Here is a 22,003-nt window from a genome sequence, read left to right as displayed (position 1 = left end):
TCCCCAGATATATATATATATATATATATATATATATATATATATATATATATATATATATATATATATATATTATTTATGTATTTATTTTGCTTTGTCGCTGTCTCCCGCGTTAGTGAGGTAGCGCAGGGAAACAGACGAAAGAATGGCCCAACCCACCCACATACACATGTGTATACATACACGTCCACACACGCAAATATACATACCTATACATCTCAATGTATACATACATATACACACACATACATATACATATATACACATGTACATAATTCATACTGTCTGCCTGTATTTATTTCCATCGCCACCTCGCCACACATGGAATAACAACCCCCTTCCCCCTCATGTGTGCGAGGTAGTGCTAAGAAAAGACAACAAAGGCCCCATTTGTTCACACTCAAGTCTCTACCTGTCATGTAATAATGCACCGAAACCACAGCTCCCTTTCCACATCCAGGCCCCACAGAACTTTCCATGGTTTACCCCAGACGCTTCACATGCCCTGGTTCAATCCATTGACAGCACGTCGACCCCGTCGAACATCCAGGAGGGTGAAAGGCGGGCAAGAAATAGAGTGAATTGGATCGATGTGGTATACCGGGGTTGACGTGCTGTCAGTGGATTGAATCAGGGCATGTGAAGCGTCTGGGGTAAACCATGGAAAGTTCTGTGGGGCCTGGATGTGGAAAGGGAGCTGTGGTTTCGGGCATTATTGCATGACAGCAAGAGACTGAGTGTGAACAAATGGGGCCTTTGTTGTCTTTTCCTAGCGCTACCTCACACACATGAGGGGGAGGGGGATGGTATTCCATGTGTGGCGAGGTGGCGATGAGAATGAATAAAGGCAGACAGTGTGAATTGTGTGCATATGTATATATGTATGTGTCTGTTTGTGTATATATATGTGTACATTGAGATGTATAGGTATGTATATTTGCGTGTGTGGACGTGTATGTATATACATGTGTATGGGGGTGGGTTGGGCCATTTCTTTCGTCTGTTTCCTTGCGCTACCTCGCAAACGCGGGAGACAGCGACAAAGCAAAATAATAAAATAATATATATATATATATATATATATATATATATATATATATATATATATATATATATATATATATATATATATCCCTGGGGATAGGGGAGAAAGAATACTTCCCACGTATTCCCTGCGTGTCGTAGAAGGCGACTAAAAGGGGAGGGAGCGGGGGGCTGGAAATCCTCCCCTCTCAATTTTTTTTAATTTTCCAAAAGAAGGAACAGAGAGGGGGGCCAGGTGAGGATATTCCCTCAGTGGCCCAGTTCTCTGTTCTTAACGCTACCTCGCTAACGCGGGAAAAGGCGAATAGTTTGAAAAAAAAAAAAAAAAATATATATATATATATATATATATATATATATATATATATATATATATATATATATATATATATATTTTTTTTTTTTTTTTTTTTTGCTTTGTCGCTGTCTCCCGCGTTTGCGAGGTAGCGCAAGGAAACAGACGAAAGAAATGGCCCAACCCACCCCCATACACATGTGTATACATACGTTCACACACGCAAATATACATAACTACATAGCTTTCCATGGTTTACCCCAGACGCTTCACATGCCCTGATTCAATCCACTGACAGCATGTCAACCCCGGTATACCACATCGATCCAATTCACTCTATTCCTTGCCCTCCTTTCACCCTCCTGCATGTTCAGGCCCCGATCACACAAAATCTTTTTCACTCCATCTTTCCACCTCCAATTTGGTCTCCCACTTCTCCTCGTTCCCTCCACCTCCAACACATATATCCTCTTGGTTAATCTTTCCTCACTCATTCTCTCCATGTGCCCAAACCATTTCAAAACACCCTCTTCTGCTCTCTCAACCACGCTCTTTTTATTTCCACACATCTCTCTTACCCTTACATTACTTACTCGATCAACCACGTCACACCACACATTGTCCTCAAACATCTCATTTCCAGCACATCCATCCTCCTGCGCACAACTCTATCCATAGCCCACGCCTCGCAACCATACAACATTGTTGGAACCACTATTCCTTCAAACATACCCATTTTTGCTTTCCGGGATAATGTTCTCGACTTCCACACATTCTTCAAGGCTCCCAGGATTTTCGCCCCCTCCCCCACCCTATGATCCACTTCCGCTTCCATGGTTCCATCCGCTGCCAGATCCACTCCCAGATATCTAAAACACTTTACTTCCTCCAGTTTTTCTCCTTTCAAACTTACCTCCCAATTGACTTGACCCTCATCCCTACTGTGCCTAATAACCTTGCTCTTATTCACATTTACTCTTAACTAACTTCTTTCACACACTTTACCAAACTCAGTCACCAGCTTCTGCAGTTTCTCACATGAATCAGCCACCAGCGCTGTATCATCAGCGAACAACAAATGACTCACTTCCCAAGCTCTCTCATCCCCAACAGACTTCATACTTGCCCCTCTTTCCAAAACTCTTGCATTCACCTCCCTAACAACCCCATCCATAAACAAATTAAACAACCATGGAGACATCACACACCCCTGCCGCAAACCTACATTCATTGAGAACCAATCACTTTCCTCTCTTCCTACACGTACACATGCCTTACATCCTCGATAAAAACTTTTCACTGCTTCTAACAACTTGCCTCCCACACCATATATTCTTAATACCTTCCACAGAGCATCTCTATCAACTCTATCATATGCCTTCTCCAGATCCATAAATGCTACATACAAATCCATTTGCTTTTCTAAGTATTTCTCACATACATTCTTCAAAGCAAACACCTGATCCACACATCCTCTACCACTTCTGAAACCACACTGCTCTTCCCCAATCTGATGCTCTGTACATGCCTTCACCCTCTCAATCAATACCCTCCCATATAATTTACCAGGAATACTCAACAAACTTATACCTCTGTAATTTGAGCACTCACTCTTATCCCCTAAGCCTTTGTACAATGGCACTATGCACGCATTCCGCCAATCCTCAGGCACCTCACCATGAGTCATACATACATTAAATAATCTTACCAACCAGTCAATAATACAGACACCCCCTTTTTTAATAAATTCCACTGCAATACCATCCAAACCTGCTGCCTTACCGGCTTTCATCTTCCGCAAAGCTTTTACTACCTCTTCTCTGTTTACCAAATCATTTTCCCTGACCCTCTCACTTTGCACACCACCTCGACCAAAACACCCTATATCTGCCACTCTATCATCAAACACATTCAACAAACCTTCAAAATACTCACTCCATCTCCTTCTCACATCACCACTACTTGTTATATATATATATATATATATATATATATATATATATATATATATATATATATATATATATATATATATATATATATATATATATATATATATATAATATATATATTTATATTTATATCTATTTTACTTTGTCTCTGTCTCCTGCGTTAGCGAGGTAGCGCAAGGAAACAGACGAAGGAATGGCCCAACCCGCCCACATACACATGTATATACATATACGTCCACACACGCAAATATACATACCTATACATCTCAATGTACACATATATATATACACACACAGACATATACATATATACACATGTACATAATTCATACTGTCTGCCTTTATTTGTTCCCATCGCCACCTCGCCACACATGGAATAACAACCCCCTCCCCACTCATGTGTGCTAGGTAGCGCTAGGAAAAGACACCAAAGGCCCCATTCGTTCACACTCAGTCTCTAGCTGTCATGTAATAATGCACCGAAACCACAGCTCCCTTTCCACATCCAGGCCCCACACAACTTTCCATGGTTTACCCCAGACGCTTCATATGCCCTGGTTCAATCCATTGACAGCACGTCGACCCCGGTAGACCAAATCGTTCCAATTCACGCTATTCCTCTCACACCTTTCACCCTCCTGCATGTTCAGGCCCCGATCACTCAAAATCTTTTTCACTCCATCTTTCCACCTCCAATTTGGTCTCCCACTTCTCGTTCCCTCCACCTCTGACACATATATCCTCTTGGTCAATCTTTCCTCACTCATTCTCTCCATGCGACTAAACCATTTCAAAACAACCTCTTCTGCTCTCTCAACCACACTCTTTTTATTTCCACACATCTCTCTTACCCTTACATTACTTACTCAATCAAACCACCTCACACCACATATTGTCCTCAAACATCTCATTTCCAGCACATCCACCCTCCTGCGCACAACTCTATCCATTGCCCACGCCTCGCAACCATACAACATTGTTGGAACTACTATTCCTTCAAACATACCCATTTTTTGCTCTCCGAGATAATGTTCTCGACTTCCAAACATTCTTCAAGGCTCCCAGAATTTTTGCCCCCTCCCCCACCCTATGATTCACTTTCGCTTCCATGGTTCCATCCGCTGCCAGATCCACTCCCAGATATCTTAAACACTTTACTTCCTCCAGTTTTTCTCCATTCAAACTTACCTCTCAACTGACTTGACCCTCAACCCTACTGTACCTAATAACCTTGCTCTTATTCAGATTTACTCTTAACTTTCTTCTTTCACACACTTTACCAAACTCAGTCACCAGCTTCTGCAGTTTGTTACATGAATCAGCCACCAGCGCTGTATCATCAGCGAACAACAACTGACTCACTTCCCAAGCTCTCTCATCCACAACAGACTGCATACTTGCCCCTCTTTCCAAAACTCTTGCATTCACCTCCCTAACAACCCCATCCATAAACAAATTAAACAACCATGGAGCCATCACACACCCCTGCCGCGAACCTACATTCACTGAGAACCAATCATTTTCCACTCTTCCCACACGTACACATGCCTTATATCCTCGATAAAATTCTTTTCACTACTTCTAATAACTTGCCTCCCACACCAAATATTCTTAAAACCTTCCACAGAGCATCTCTATCAACTCTATCATATGCCTTCTCCAGATCCATAAATGCTACATACAAATCCATTTGCTTTTCTAAGTATTTCTCACATACATTCTTCAAAGCAAACACCTGATCCACACATCCTCTACCACTTCTTAAACCACACTGCTCTTCCCTAATCTGATGCTCTGTCCATGCTTTCACCCTCTCAATCAATACCCTCCCATATAATTTCCCAGGAATACTCAACAAACTTATACCTCTTGTAATTTGAGCACTCACTCTTATCCCCTTTGCCTTTGTACAATGGCACTATGCAAGCATTCCGCCAATCCTCAGGCACCTCACCATGAATCATACATACACTGAATAACCTTACCAACCAGTCAACAATACAGTCACCCCCTTTTTTGATAAATTCCACTGCAATACCATCCAAACCTGCTGCCTTGCTGGCTTTCATCTTCCGCAAAGCTTCTACTACATCTTCCCTGTTCACGAAATCATTTTCCCTAACCCTCTCACTTTGCACAAAACCTCGACCGAAACACCCTATATCTGCCACTCTATCATCAAACACATTCAACAAACCTTCAAAATACTCACTCCATCTCTTTCTCACATCACCACTACTTGTTCTCACCTCCCCATTAGCCCCTTCACTGAAGTTCCCATTTGCTCCCTTGTCTTACGCACTTTATTTACCTCCTTCCAAAACACCATTTTATTCTCCCAAAAATCTAATGATACTCTCTCACCCCAACTCTCATTTGCCCTCTTTTTCACCTCTTGCACCTTTCTCTTGACTTCCTGCCTCTTTCTGTTATACATCTCCCACTCATTTGCAGTTTTCCCTGCAAAAATCATCCAAATGCCTCTCTCTTCTCTTTCACTAATAATCTTACTTCTTCATCCCACCACTCACTACCCTTTCTAATCAACCCACCTCCCACGCTTCTCACACCAGAAGCATCTTTTGCGCAAGCCATCACTGCTTCCCTAAATTCATTCCATTCTTCCCCCCACTCCCTTTACCTCTTTGTTCTCACCTTTTTCCATTCTGTACTCAGTCTCTCCTGGTGCTTCCTCACACAAGTCTCCTTCCCAAGCTCACTTACTCTCACCACTCTCTTCACCCCAACATTCTCTCTTCTTTTCTGAAAACCCCTACAAATCTTCACCTTCGCCTCCACAACATAATAATCAGACATTCCTCCAGTTGCACCTCTCAGCACATTAACATCGAAAAGTCTCTCTTTCGCGTGCCTATCAGTTAACACGTAATCCAATAACGCTCTCTGGCCATCTCTCCTACTTACATACGTATTGACTGAGAGGGTGAAGGCATGTACAGAGCATCAGATTGGGGAAGAGCAGTGTGGTTTCAGAAGTGGTAGAGGATGTGTGGATCAGGTATTTGCTTTGAAGAATGTATGTGAGAAATACTTAGAAAAGCAAATGGATTTGTATGTAGCATTTATGGATCTGGAGAAGGCATATGATAGAGTTGATAGAGATGCTCTGTGGAAGGTATTAAGAATATATGGTGTGGGAGGCAAGTTGTTAGAAGCAGTGAAAAGTTTTTATCGAGGATGCAATTCATGTGTATGTGTAGGAAGAGACAAAAGTGATAGATTCTCAATGAATGTTGGTTTGGGGCAGGGGTGTGTGATGTCTCTATGGTTGTTTAATTTGTTTATGGATGGAATTGTAAGGGAGGTAAATGCAAGAGTTTTTGAAAGAGGGGCGAGTATGCAGTCTGTTGTGGATGATAGAGCTTGGGAAGTGAGTCAGTTGTTGTTCGCTGATGATTCAGCGCTGGTGGCTGATTCGGGTGAGAAATTACAGATGCTGGTGACTGAGTTTGGTAAAGTGTGTGAAAGAAGAAAGCTGAGAGTGAATGTGAATAAGAACAAGGTTATTAGGACAAGTAGGGTTGAGGGACAAGTGAATTGGGAGGTAAGTTTGAATGGAGAAAAACTGGAGGAAGTGAAGTGTTCTAGATATCTGGGAGTGGATCTGGCAGCGGATCGAACCATGGAAGCGGAAGTAAATCATAGGGTGGGGGAGGGGGCGAAAGTACTGGGAGCGTTGAAAAATGTGTGGAACTTGAGAACGTTATCTTGGAAAGCAAAAATGGGTATGTGTGGTAATGAAAAGAGTGTGGTTGAGAGAGCAGAAGAGGGTGTTTTGAAATGATTTGGTCACATGGAGAGAATGAGTGGGGAAAGATTGACCAAGAGGATATATGTGTCAGAGGTGGAGGGAACGAGGAGAAGTGGGAGACCAAATTGGAGGTGAAAAGATGGTGTGAAAAAGATTTTGAGTGATTGGGGCCTGAACATGCAGGAGGGTGAAAGGCGTGCAAGGAATAGAGTGAATTGGAACGATGTGGTATACCGGGGTCGACGTGCTGTCAATGGATTGAACCAGGGCATGTGAAGCGTCTGGGGTAAACCACGGAAAGTTGTGTGGGGCCTGGATGTGAAAAGGGAGCTGTGGTTTCGGTGCATTATTATATGACAGCTAGAGACTGAGTGTGAACGAATGGGGCCTTTGTTGTCTTATCGTAGCGCTACCTCGCACCGTTAGGGGTGAGGGGGTTGTTATTTCATGTATGGCGAGGTGGCGATAGGAATGAATAAAGCAGACAGTATGAATTATGTACATGTGTATATATGTATATGTCTGTGTGTGTATATATATGTATACGTTGAGATGTATACATATGTATATTTGTGTGTGTGGACTTGTATGTATATACATGTGTATGTGGGTGGGTTGGGCCATTCTTTCGTCTGTTTCCTTGCGCTGCCTTGCTAACGTGGGAGACAGCAACAAAGTAAAATAAATAAAATAAATAAATAAATAAATAAATATATATATATACATACAAATCCATTTGCTTTTCTAAGTATTTCTCACATACATTCTTCAAAGCAAACACCTGATCCACATATCCTCTACCACTTCTGAAACCACACTGCTCTTCCCCAATCAGATGCTCTGTACATGCCTTCACCCTCTCAATCAATACCCTCCCATATAATTTCCCAGGAATACTCAACAAACTTATACCTCTGTAATTTAAGCACTCACTCTTATCCCCTTTGCCTTTGTACAATGGCACTATGCACGCATTCCGCCAATCCTCAGGCACCTCACCATGAGTCATACATACATTAAATAACCTTACCAACCAGTCAACAATATAGTCACCCCCTTTTTTAATAAATTCCACTGCAATACCATCCAAACCTGCTGCCTTGCCGGCTTTCATCTTCCGCAAAGCTTTTACTACCTCTTCTCTGTTTACCAACTCATTTTCCCTAACCCTCGCACTTTGCACACCACCTCGACCAAAACATCCTATATCTGCCACTCTATCATCAAACACATTCAACAAACCTTCAAAATACTCACTCCATCTCCTTCTCACATCACCACTACTTGTTATCACCTCCCCATTTGCGCCCTTCACTGAAGTTCCCATTTGCTCCCTTGTCTTACGCACTTTATTTACCTCCTTCCAGAACATCTTTTTATTCTCCCTAAAATTTAATGATACTCTCTCACCCCAACTCTCATTTGCCCTTTTTTTCACCTCTTGCACCTTTCTCTTGACCTCCTGTCTCTTTCTAGAGTTGATAGAGATGCTCTGTGGAAGGTATTAAGAATATATGGTGTGGGAGGCAAGTTGTTAGAAGCAGTGAAAAGTTTTTATCGAGGATGTAAGGCATGTGTACGTGTAGGAAGAGAGGAAAGTGATTGGTTCTCAGTGAATGTAGGTTTGCGGCAGGGGTGTGTGATGTCTCCATGGTTGTTTAATTTGTTTATGGATGGGGTTGTTAGGGAGGTGAATGCAAGAGTTTTGGAAAGAGGGGCAAGTATGAAGTCTGTTGGGGATGAGAGAGCTTGGGAAGTGAGTCAGTTGTTGTTCGCTGATGATACAGCGCTGGTGGCTGATTCATGTGAGAAACTGCAGAAGCTGGTGACTGAGTTTGGTAAAGTGTGTGAAAGAAGAAAGTTAAGAGTAAATGTGAATAAGAGCAAGGTTATTAGGTACAGTAGGGTTGAGGGTCAATTTAATTGGGAGGTGAGTTTGAATGGAGAAAAACTGGAGGAAGTGAAGTGTTTTAGATATCTGGGAGTGGATCTGGTAGCGGATGGAACCATGGAAGTGGAAGTGGATCATAGGGTGGGGGAGGGGGCGAAAATCCTGGGAGCCTTGAAGAATGTGTGGAAGTCGAGAACATTATCTCGGAAAACAAAAATGGGTATGTTTGAAGGAATAGTGGTTCCAACAATGTTGTATGGTTGCGAGGCGTGGACTATGGATAGAGTTGTGCGCAGGAGGATGGATGTGCTGGAAATGAGATGTTTGAGGACAATGTGTGGTGTGAGGTGGTTTGATCGAGTAAGTAACGTAAGGGTAAGAGAGATGTGTGGAAATAAAAAGAGCGTGGTTGAGAGAGCAGAAGAGGGTGTTTTGAAATGGTTTGGTCACATGGAGAGAATGAGTGAGGAAAGATTGACCAAGAGGATATATGTATCGGAGGTGGAGGGAACGAGGAGAAGAGGGAGACCAAATTGGAGGTGGAAAGATGGAGTGAAAAAGATTTTGTGTGATCGGGGCCTGAACATGCAGGAGGGTGAAAGGAGGGCAAAGAATAGAGTGAATTGGAGCGATGTGGTATACCGGGGTTGACGTGCTGTCAGTGGATTGAATCAAGGCATGTGTATGGGGGTGGGTTGGGCCATTTCTTTCGTCTGTTTCCTTGCGCTACCTCGCAAACGCGGGAGACAGCGGCAAAAAAAAAAAAGAAAAAAAAAAAAAAAGAAAAAAAAAATATATATATATATATATATATATATATATATATATATATATATATATATATATATATATATATATATATATATATATTTATTCATTTATTTTGCTTTGTCAGTGTCTCCCGCGTTAGCAAGGTAGCGCAAGGAAACAGACGAAAGAATGGCCCAACCCGCCCACATACACATGTATATACATACATGTCCACACACGCAAATATACATACCTATACATCTGAAAGTACACATATATATACACACAGACATATATAGACATATACATATATACACATGTACATAATTCATACTGTCTGCCTTTATTTGTTCCCATTGCCACCTCGCCACACATGGAATAACAAACCCCTCCCCCCTCATGTGTGCGAGTTAGCGCTAGGAAAAGACACCAAAGGCCACCAAAGGCCCCATTCGTTCACACTCAGTCTCTAGCTGTCATGTAATAATGCACCGAAACCACAGCTCCCTTTCCACATCCAGGCCCCACACAACTTTCCATGGTTTACCCCAGACGCTTCACATACCCTGGTTCAATCCATTGACAGCACGTCGACCCCGGTATACCACATCGTTCCAATTCACTCTATTCCTTGTACGCCTTTCACCCTCCTGCATGTTCAGGCTCCGATCACTCAAAATCGTTTTCACTCCATCTTTCCACCTCCAATTTGGTCTCCCACTTCTCCTCGTTCCCTACACCTCTGACACATATATCCTCTTGGTCAATCTTTCCTCACTCATTCTCTCCATTTGACCAAACCATTTCAAAACACCCTCTTGTGCTGTCTCAACCATGCTCTTTTTATTTCCACACATCTCTCTTACCCTTACATTACTTACTCGATCAAACTACCTCACACCACATATTGTCCTCATACATCTCATTTCCAGCACATCCACCCTCCTGCGCACAACTCTATCCATAGCCCACGCCTCGCAACCATACAACATTGTTGGAACCACTATTCCCTTAAACATACCCATTTTTCCTTTCCGAGATAATGTTCTCGACTTCCAAACATTCTTCAAGGCTCCCAGAATTTTTGCCCCCTCCCCCACCCTATGATTCACTTCCAATTCCATGGTTCCATCCGCTGTCAAATCCACTCCCAGATATCTAAAACACTTTACTTCCTCCAGTTTTTCTCCATTCAAACTTACCTCCCAATTGACTTGACCCTCAGCCCTACTGTACCTATTAACCTTGCTCTTATTCAAATTTACTCTTAACTTTCTTCTTTCACACACTTTACCAAACTCAGTCACCAGCTTCTGCAGTTTCTTACATGAATTAGCCACCAGCGCTGTATCATCAGCGAACAACAACTGACTCACTTCCCAAGCTCTCTCATCCACAACAGACTGCATACTTGCCCCTCTTTCCAAAATTCTTGCATTCACCTCCCTAACAACCCCATCCATAAACAAATTAAACAACCATGGAGACATCACACATCCCTGCCGCAAACCTACATTCACTCAGAACCAATCACTTTCCTCTCTTCCTACACGTACACATGCCTTACATCCTCGATAAAAACTTTTCACTGCTTCTAACAACTTTCCTCCCACACCATATATTCTTAAAACCTTCCACAGAGCATCTCTATCAACTCTATCATATGCCTTCTCCAGATCCATAAATGCTACATACAAATCCATTTGCTTTTCTAAGTATTTCTCACATACATTCTTCAAAGCAAACACCTGATCCACACATCCTCTACCACTTCTGAAACCACACTGCTCTTCCCCAATCTGATGCTCTGTACATGCCTTCACCCACTCAATCAATACCCTCCCATATAATTTCCCAGGAATACTCAACAAACTTATACCTCTGTAATTTGAGCACTCACTCTTATCCCCTTTGCCTTTGTACAATGGCACTATGGAAGCATTTCGCCAATCCTCAGGCACCCCACCATGAATCATACATACATTAAATAACCTTACCAACCAGTCAACAATACAGTCACCCCCTTTTTTAATAAATTCCACTGCAATACCATCCAAACCTGCTGCCTTGCTGGCTTTCATCTTCCGTAAAGCTTTTACTACCTCTTCTCTATTTACCAAATCATTTTCCCTAACCCTCTCACTTTGCACACCACCTCGACCAAAACACCCTATATCTTCCACTCTATCATCAAACACATTCAACAAACCTTCAAAATACTCACTCCATCTCCTTCTCACATCACCACTACTTTTTATCACCTCCCCATAAGCGCACTTCACTGAAGTTCCCATTTGCCTCCTTGTCTTATGCACTTTATTTACCTCCTTCCAAAACATCTTTTTATTCTCCCTGAAATTTAATGATACTTTCTCACCCCAACTCTCATTTGCCCTTTTATTTCACCTCTTGCACCTTTCGCATGACCTCCTGCCTCTTTCTTTTATACCTCTTCCACTCATTTGCATTTTCTCCCTGCAAAAATCGTCCAAATGCCTCTCCCTTCTCCTTCACTAATAATCTTACTTCTTCATCCCACCACTCACTACCTTTTCTAATCAACCCACCTCCCACGCTTCTCATGCCACAAGCATCTTTTGCGCAAGCCATCACTTCTTCCCTAAATACATCCCATTCCTCCCCCACTCCCCTTACCTCCTTTGTTCTCACCTTTTTCCATTCTGTACTCAGTCTCTCCTGGTACTTCCTCACACAAGTCTCCTTCCCAAGCTCACTTACTCTCACAACTCTCTTCACCCCAACATTGTCTCTTCTTTTCTGAAACCCCCCACAAATCTTCACCTTCGCCTCCACAAGATAATGATTAGACATCCCTCCAGTTGCACATCTCAGCACATTAACATCGAAAAGTCTCTCTTTCGTGCGTTTATCAATTAACACGTAATCCAATAACGCTCTCTGGCCATCTCTCCTACTTACATATGTATACTTATGTATATCTCGCTTTTTAAACCAGGTATTCCCAATCACCAGTCCTTTTTCAGCACATAAATCTACAAGCTCTTCACCATTTCCATTTACAACACTGAACACTCCATGTATACCAATTATTCCCTCAACTGCCACATTACTCACCTTTGCATTCAAATCACCCATCACTATAACCTGGTCTTGTGCATCAAAACCACTAACAGACTCATTCAGCTGCTCCCAAAACACTTGCCTCTCATGATCTTTCTTCTCATGCCCAGGTGCATATGCACCAATAATCACCCATCTCTCTCCATCAACTTTCAGTTTTACCCATATCAATCTAGAATTTACTTTCTTACACTCTATCACATACTCCCACAACTCCTGATTCAGGAGTAGTGCTACTCCTTCCCTTGCTCTTGTCCTCTCACGAACCCCTGACTTTACTCCCAAGACATTCCCAAACCACTCTTTCCCTTTACCCTTGAGCTTCGTTTCACTCAGAGCCAAAATATCCAGGTTCCTTTCCTCAAACATACTACCTATCTCTCCTTTTTTCTCATCTTTGTTACATCCACACACATTCAGACTCCCGAATCTGAGCCTTCGAGGAGGATGAGCACTCCTCGCGTGACTCCTTCTTCTGTTTCCCCTTTTAGAAAGTTAAAATACAAGGAGGGGAGGGTTTCTGGCCCCCCACTCCCGTCCCCTTTAGTCACCTTCTACGACACGTGAGGAATGCGTGGGAAGTATTCTTTCTCCCCTATCCCCAGGTATATATATATGCACATACATATCAAGTTCGTTATCATGATTGATTTTCTGTATGATATGATATACAACTCAACTTTGTGAGAACATTTTTTACATCTGCTTTGAGTCCTTTATTGTTAAGCTGCTCTGCTTCCAGGTGTATGAGGCTTGCAGGAGTATTTCAGACCTGTGTAAATATATTTGTGGTATTAATCTATGTATTTTCTCCTCAATACATATGAATACCAAATATTTTTCACCAAAATTTCCAATAGTCTTGTATGAATGAGAACTTCAAAAATAATTGCATTCCATCAAGGTGCCGATCTTGTTCACATTTGCTAGACATCACATACATACCATCCAGTATTTGGGAAATGTTTAGGCTTTAGTTCCCAGAAACAAAGCTTGAGATACTAGTAGAAGCACCAATGGCCATATATATTACCTTGAGTTAGAGGTGACCAATTTAAGAATTAATAATGTACTGGTACATGCCTCTGCCACAGTGAATGGGAAAAAATATACCTTAAAATATATGCCCAACTTGCAGTGAATGGTCCCTTTACTTTTCTCTGGTGATATCTTGGTCAACATTTTATGCAGTTTATCAAATGTTTCTGGTCAAAAATCCTCAGCATCTGTAGAGAAATTTCATCAGGGCCATGAGCTTTGTGAGGATCAAGACCCTTTAGTATTTTGGTTGTCTTTTGTAGATATTTCAATGTTTTCCAATACTTCCTCCCCATTCCATCACATTGGTGTTGGTGCCATGGGATCTTTTACTTTTCGGCTTGTCACGAAATTTCTTGCATTATCCTCAAAAGGTCTCCACTCTGGATCCCTCCTCCTTATCAGCTGCTCTTTGACACTTTGCCCCATATGAATTTGTGGAAAAGGTCCGGACTGTCTCCTGCTTTGTTTACATTTTTCTTTCCAAAGTTTTTTTGTACCTTCTTTTTTGTTATGCCATATTTGTCTCTTGCTCTCTTATACTTTAAAAATGCTGGCTGGCTGGGGTGCTCCCTGTATCTTATCCACAGCACACCCTAGGCTCCTTTGTATTCTGATATCTTCTACTGACCTATGCCTCTGTATTTGAAGCTAAAGGTACCCATGCTCTTGTTCCTTGGTAAATTTCCCTAAATCTCCCAACTGATGTCACCACACAAATTGCTGAGCTCTGTTTAATTTATATCTCCTCTTGAGAAAGACTTAATTTTTCCCACTTTTCACTTCCTCATTTACAACATAATCAAATTCTATCATTATATGATTATGTTATCCACCTGGTGTATCATATATGATATTCTCAGTATCCACAATTACTATGCATGAAGACTACATCTATTAATGATGGTTAATCAGTCCCTCTGATCTTGATAAGCTTTGTGACATACTGGTATAGGAAATTTTCCAGTATACATACCCAAAAATTTGTCTCCATGCCTCTTTGTTTCCATAAGAGTCCATATTTCCTGAATCAGTCTCTTGTCAATCAATATTCCCCATTACTAGCACTTTACTGGTAATCCCTGATAATCTCTAAGAGTATATTTTACTGCTTCATGTACCATCCTGATTGGTCATTAATTATCTCTATGTTTGTTCCAGTTCATTAAAATTCCTCAAAGGATTATGTGTTAACATCATTGTGCACTTATTTCCTTCAGTTACTTTCCCAGTTAAATAAAGAGTGAACCAGCAATCTACCAATATTTCCTGAAACTTAGGGCTTTCTTATCCTCCTTTGTTATAATCTATCCCCTCTGGAAAACACATAGGTTTTATGTCTTCAGTAAGTTTTGTTTCCACAGATCCAACATCAAATTCACTTTTCCTTACATGATATTTAAGTTCCAGCTCTTTGCCATTTTCTACAAGCCCATCTACTTATGTATAAATTGCTTTCACCATGGCATTTCCAACATATAACATTTCTGATATCTCTGTGGCACTGTTCTGCCTTTTGCCTCATCTGGTATCTCTTGTTTGTTTTACCTTCAGACTGTATTCTATGCTTTTGTCCCTCTCTTCACTTGGTCTATCACCTCTGAAAAATACTGAACTTCATCTTGTTTTTAAGTTTCTTAGCCCACATAAGTACCTCCTGGCTAGATGTCTCTAAATCAGACATAATTGGATATTTCCTTATGTACTGATTGCATACTTCTCTTCTCTATTATCACGAAAAATATGTGTGGCATTTTCTATGGTCTAGTAGTGTTCTACTGTGGATTCTTTCTGTCTCCACCCTTCCCTATTAGTCTTAAATATAACCTTCTATTCCAAAAATCATCTGTGATTTATACCCACTAGCCTCCAGCTTCATTAACCTTCCCTATTTTTTGTTCAACCCACCATTTTGCTTAATCCTACAGCATTGACTTATCAACCTCTAAGTCTTTTGCTTTCTCTAAAATCTCCTTTTTGCCAACATGCCCTGATGCTGTATGCTCTGCACTCCTTTTGAAGATTTAATCTCTAAAAATGTATATTCTTTCTACAGATTCCCTTAATTCCTTCTGTAACTCTGTTCCAATGTCCCCAGGTCTCTATTCCATAGCATCAGTCATTCTCAGAGTCTGCTGAACAACCTCAGAAAATTATTCTGATCCTCAGCCTGCCAATGTTATCAGTAATTTCTGTACAGTGTTATGAGTATTTTCTATTGTCTAATGGTCTCTCCTACATCCAGATGATGACATTTTCATGATTTCTGATTCAAGTCACTTTCTCTATTTCCTCCTCAACTGTAACAGTTTCTGATCCTGTTTCTCAATCATCTCTAGTAATAAATCCAGCCTTGTTGTCTCAGATGAATCATCCTTAATTTCTCCATTTATTTTCTTCATCCTCTTTAAGGCCTGCATGGCCCTTATCCCCTATTCGCCTTCTTGTGGATCTAGTTACGACTGTTTGATCATGATAGTTTCCCTTATCTGTTTTCATTTGTTTAACTCAATTCAAAATTCATGCCTAGTTTACCTGAATGTGTGTGCCTGACAACAGGCTCTGTCTACCTCTGTGTGACTGGCTAGTCTGAATACTGAACTTGACCGAACGCCAGATCATTTGGTGGAAATTTTCTGGTCTTCCCATTCCCACTGCTTGATCGCTCTACCACTAAGAATTGTTATATCAAAAACATATTTAATTCTAGGATCCCTTAATAACCTACTCCCTCTCGTAACTAGTACAACATTCTTACAAAGCTGTAGTCCCTCTGAACCTGGTAGAATAGCTGCTGCTGCTGTTTGTATTTACCTGTTTGTAATATAAGGAGGAAGCTTTACAATTATATGGCCCCATCTCTTGAACATTCTCTACTATCATAAAGCTTTTTAAATTTCTGTATGCTGTCTGCATACACAACATTCTCTGTCAGTTCATCTTCCAATGACTCTTACACTGTAAAAAACACCTCTTTATATCTTTTTAAGTTTCTTGTTTAACTTCAAATTTGTTCACTCTTTATGTTATCAATCTGAAGTAAAAATCTAAAGGTTGTGAACAAGTCACCCATCAATCTTCTCTCTTCCATGGAGGCCAAATTTAAGGCATCTTACCTTTCCATGACTCAGCTCTTTTAATTCTGGTACCAACTCTGTTGCTCTCCTCTGGGCTTTCTCTATTAGCTCTTTTTGTTTCTTTACATGCAGTAATCAAACCTGAGAAGCATATTCTAATTTTGGCCTTCTGTAGGATGTGAACAGCTGCAAAATACTTTCTTTTCCATATAGGTGAATGCTATTCTAATATTTTTCACCAGACACTTTGTCTCCTTTACTATTCTCCATCCATGGGACTCTGGAGACAGGTTAGGGATGATGTCAACTCCCAAGTACCTCTCACACAAAGATTCTTGAAGCTTATTTCCTGTTATATAATATTCATATTGGGCTCTTCTTTCACTTCTTCCCAGTCTCATTACTGGACAAAATTCATCAACCGTGTTTCATACCAACTTTGTAAGACCATGCTATCCTCCTCACTTTCCACTTTCCTTGTGACTTTTGTGTTGTCTGGAAACATATTCGTACGAGTCCATACCTTCTGGCAAGTCACCGTGACCTTTATGTCATCTGGAAAGATACTCACAGGAGTCCATGCCTTCTGGCAAGTCATTTTGACCTTTATGTCATCTGGAAACATACTCACAGGAGTCCATATCTTCTGGCAAGTCATTGTGACCTTTATGTCATCTGGAAACATACTTGCTTCTGGCAAGTCATTCATTTAGTGTGTGAATATGCGTCTGCACATAAATCATATATATCTACTCTTGCATACACAAATGTTTTCTCCTCTTCTTGTAGGACAGTGCTCCAAATGTTGACACCATGACAAACTCTACATTACAGTACTCCCTCTGGACTTACTAGCTGAGATTACTTCCTCTCAGACATTATGCCTTCCACTTCCTATCCCAACCCTACTTCCACCTGAACCCTCCCTTCCCAAACACCATGACCTGCAAGTTCAAACAGCCTCCAAAAGTGACCCCCAGTAATGTTGGTGAAGGCGACCAGTATCGACTTAGTCATGGTGTCTTTTATACTGTGGGAAGAGGGTGCCTATTGTGTCCTTCTCTGTATAGGGGTTAAATGGAAGTCCTTGACGATGATGTAAGAGATGACAGTCAATCATTTTGAAAAGTGAATAGAGTGTGGAATGTATGTCAAACATACAGGTGTTGCTGGACTTGACAATATCATCAAACACATTCAATAATACTTCTAAATACTCACTCCTTCTCTTCCCTAGTTGACCCCTTTATCGATGTTCCCATTTGTTCTCTTGTTATTCTCACACTATTATCCTCCTTCCAAAACTGCTTCTTATTCACCCTGAAGTTTGTGGATACTTGTTAACCCCAACTCTCATATGAGCTCTTTTTCAGCCCATACACCTTCCTCTTGACCTCCGGCCACTTTCTCCTGGGCATCTCTCAGTCATGCATACTCGTAACTTAACTTCCTCATCTTGCCTCTTATTACCCTTTTTCCCACTTTCTGCATGCCACATACTAATTTCACGTATGCCAGAACTGCTTATGTAAATACCTCCCATTCCTCACCCACTCCCTTAGCTTCATTTACTCTTGCATTTTGCCATTCTACAGTCAGTTTTTCCTGGTAACTCCTCACACAGGCTCTTTTTCAAGCTCACTTACTTTCACCATTATCTTCTCACCTATATTATTACATTTTTTTCACTAAAGCCTCTATAAAGTTCCATCTTGCCTTCACAGGTAATGATTAGACATCCCACCAGTTGCCCCTTTGGGACGAGCAGTGTGGTTTCAAAAGTGGTAGAGGATGTGTGGATTGGGTGTTTGCTTTGAAGAATGTGTGTGAGAAAAACTTAGAAAAACAGATGGGTTTGTATGTGGCATTTCTGGATCTTGAGAAGGCATATGATAGGGCTGATAGATATGCTTTGTAGAAGGTCTTAAGATCATATGGTAAGGGAGGTATGCTGCTAGAAGCAGTGAAAAGTTTTTACCAAGGATATAAGGCATGTGTATAAGTTGGAAGAGAAGAGAGTGATTGGTTCCCAGTGAAGGTCCCTGTAGGTGTTTGATTTGTTTATGGATGGAGTGGTTAGGGGGTAAATGCAAAGGTTATGGAAAGAGGCATGATTATGCAGTCTGTTGGGGATGAAAGAGCCTGGAAAATGAGTCAGTTGTTGGTCACTGATGATACAGCTTTAGTGGCTGATTCGAGTAAGAAACTGCAGAAGTAGGTGACTGGTTCAGTCCACTGACAGCACGTCATCCCCAGTATACCACATCATTCCAATTTACTCTACTCCTTGCATGTGTCTCACCCTCCTGCATGTTCAAGCCCTGATCACTCAAAATCCTTTTCACTCCATCCTTCCACCTTTAATTTGGTATTCTACTTCTTGTTCCCTCCACCTCTGACACATATATCCTCTTTGTCAACCTTTCCTCACTCATTCTCTCCATATGTCCAAAACATTTCTCCCCACCCTCTTTTCCTCTCTCTACCACACTCTTTTTACGGCCACACATCTCTCTTACCCTTTCATTACCTACTCAATCAAACCACCTCACACCACATACTGTCCTCAAACATTTCATTTCCAACACATCCACCCTCCTCCGTACAACCTTATCAATAGTCCATGCCTCGCAACCATATAATATTGTTGGAACATTCTCATTTTCACTCTTCGAGATAATGTTCTTTCTTTCCACACATTCTTCATTGCTCCCAGAACCATCGCCCCCTCCCCCACCCTGTGACTCATTTCCACTTCAATGGTTCCATTCACTCAAACTCACATCCCAACTAACTTGTTCTTCAACCCTGCTGAACCAAATAACCTTACTCTTATTCACATTCACTCTCAACTTTCTCCTTTCAAACACTTCCAAACTCAGTCACCAACAATTGCAGTTTTTCACTCGAATCAGCCAACAGTGCTATATCATTGGCGAACAACTGACTCACTTTCCAGGCCCTCTCATCCCCAACAGACTGCATACTCCCCCTTCTTTCCAAAACTCTTGCATTTACCTCAACCACCCAATTCATAAACAAATTAAACAACCATGGGGACATCACACACCCCTGCCACAAACCGACATTCACTGGGAACTAATTGCTCTCCTCTCTTTCTACTTGTACACATGCCTTACACCCTTGATAAAAGTTTCTCATTGCTTCTAGAGACTTACCTCCCACACCATATACTCGTCAGACCTTCCAACTTAAAGGGTAAAAAATATACATAGCGGTAAAGCAGACAGAGTATGAAGCAACACAGTATATGGGAGTTATACAAGAAGACACAACACATTGACACACAATACATGATAATGCCATGAATGGGCTTTCAGTGCAGTATAGTACAGGATGACGAAACCTTTGGATGATATGGTCATAGTATTTCTAGCAACCAAATATGAATTTACATATGTACTGGATAGTATGCAGAATGATAATCACACATAAAATGTTGCTTTCACGATCAGTGGTTGCTGGGGAACAAATCTAAATTTTTTTGGTGCCTCAGATTTTAGACATGATTCCAGGTATATTCATGCCACTGAATATGACCTTCGTTTCCTTCTAGCAGCTCTAGTTTTGGGAAAAAGCACTCATCAATAATGTACCTCTCATGAGCATAGACAGTTCTAAGTGGAGCTCAAAACATGTGCTTCTACATGATGGCAACAAATTTGGATCAATCTCAATTGGTCACTCAACTAATATGACTGAAATAATCACCCTGGTCTTACAGAAGATATCATACCACAATCACCAATGGCTAATCTGTGTGGATCTTAAGATGGTGACTTTTCTCCTGGATCAGCAGAGTGGATACACCAGGTATCCCTGCTTTATCTTCTCTGGGATAGTAGAGCTAAGGATGAGCACTGGGTGAGAAAACAATGGCCTCTGAGAGAAAACATGGTGGTTGTAGAAAAGAATGTAATCACATAACCCTTGGTTGACAAAGTTAATTTTACCACCACTGCACATTAAACAAGGTTTAATGAAACAATTTGTGAAGGCTTTGAACAAAGAAGGGGACACTGCTTTGACTACATATGCAGAAAATTTCCAGCACTGAGCATGGAGAAGCTGAAGGAAAGTATTTTCGACAGGCTGCAAATCAGGGTACTCATGAAAGACCCACATTTCCAAGATTCAATGAACTCTGCTGAAGCAGATGCGTGGTCTTCATTCACTCTGGTTGTAAGGAATTTTCTTGGGAACCATAAAGCAGATAACTACTCCAAACTAGTGGAGGACATGCTCTCTTCTTTCCATCAACTTGACTGTAAAATGAGCATTAAAGTGCATTACCTCCACAGCCACTCAGATTGTTTTTGAGACAACCTTGGTGACCTAAGTCTGGAACAGGGTGAACGATTCCACCAAGATTTAAAAACCATGAAAGAAAGATGCCGGGGACACTGGGATACCCATACTGGGGACATTGGGATACCCATACCAGGGACACTGGGATACCCATATGTTGGCGGATTACTGCTAGACCATTCAACGTGATTGTTCTGAGGCAGCTCACCGCAAGAAGTCTTTGAAACACTGCTTTCATGATGTAAATGAACATTGTATCAGTGATATATAACTTTCTATGCTTGTTTCACCATTATCTGATTCTATGGATGTACAGTAATTTAATCATTTATAAGCAAATTCTACTTGTATGAAGCCATTCTTTTTTTATCAAAAAGGCAACAATGATGATTTGTTTGTAGTCATCAATCCTTGTGCCTGATCAGTTGTATGCACAGCAAGTAGGGGTATATCATATCTCAATAACCAGAGCTGATAGAAAAAACTGATGGCATATTTAGAATCATCTACCAAAATTTACCTAAAAAATGGCATAATATGTCAGGCACCTAATTCTGTGTTCCTATATCTCTAGCAACCCCCTAACTTGACTGAGGATATAAAAGAGTCCTAACCTATACAAAGACAAAAGGTCTTTAAGCAACACCAACATCAACACACACAGAAAAGGAATAAGCATACTCTGGTCTGCTCTGAAAAAATGCCATCTCTACCAATAATATACTGGAAAAGAAAAGTTTCTGAGGGGCAAGA

General features: G+C 41.1%; 1 protein-coding gene across 1 annotated transcript in view; it reads left to right on the top strand.

Moving 5' to 3' along the window:
* LOC139751789 (uncharacterized) overlaps positions 1-22,003 on the top strand; it is a 174,510-nt gene that overhangs the window by 107,465 nt on the left and 45,042 nt on the right. The gene's annotated exons all lie outside the window — the stretch shown is intronic.

Source organism: Panulirus ornatus, chromosome 12 (genome assembly GCF_036320965.1).
Source record: "Panulirus ornatus isolate Po-2019 chromosome 12, ASM3632096v1, whole genome shotgun sequence".
In the NCBI taxonomy this organism is placed as follows: Eukaryota; Metazoa; Arthropoda; class Malacostraca; order Decapoda; family Palinuridae; genus Panulirus; species Panulirus ornatus.
Note: the sequence above shows the minus strand (reverse complement) of the source record. Positions and strands in the feature narration are given on the sequence as shown.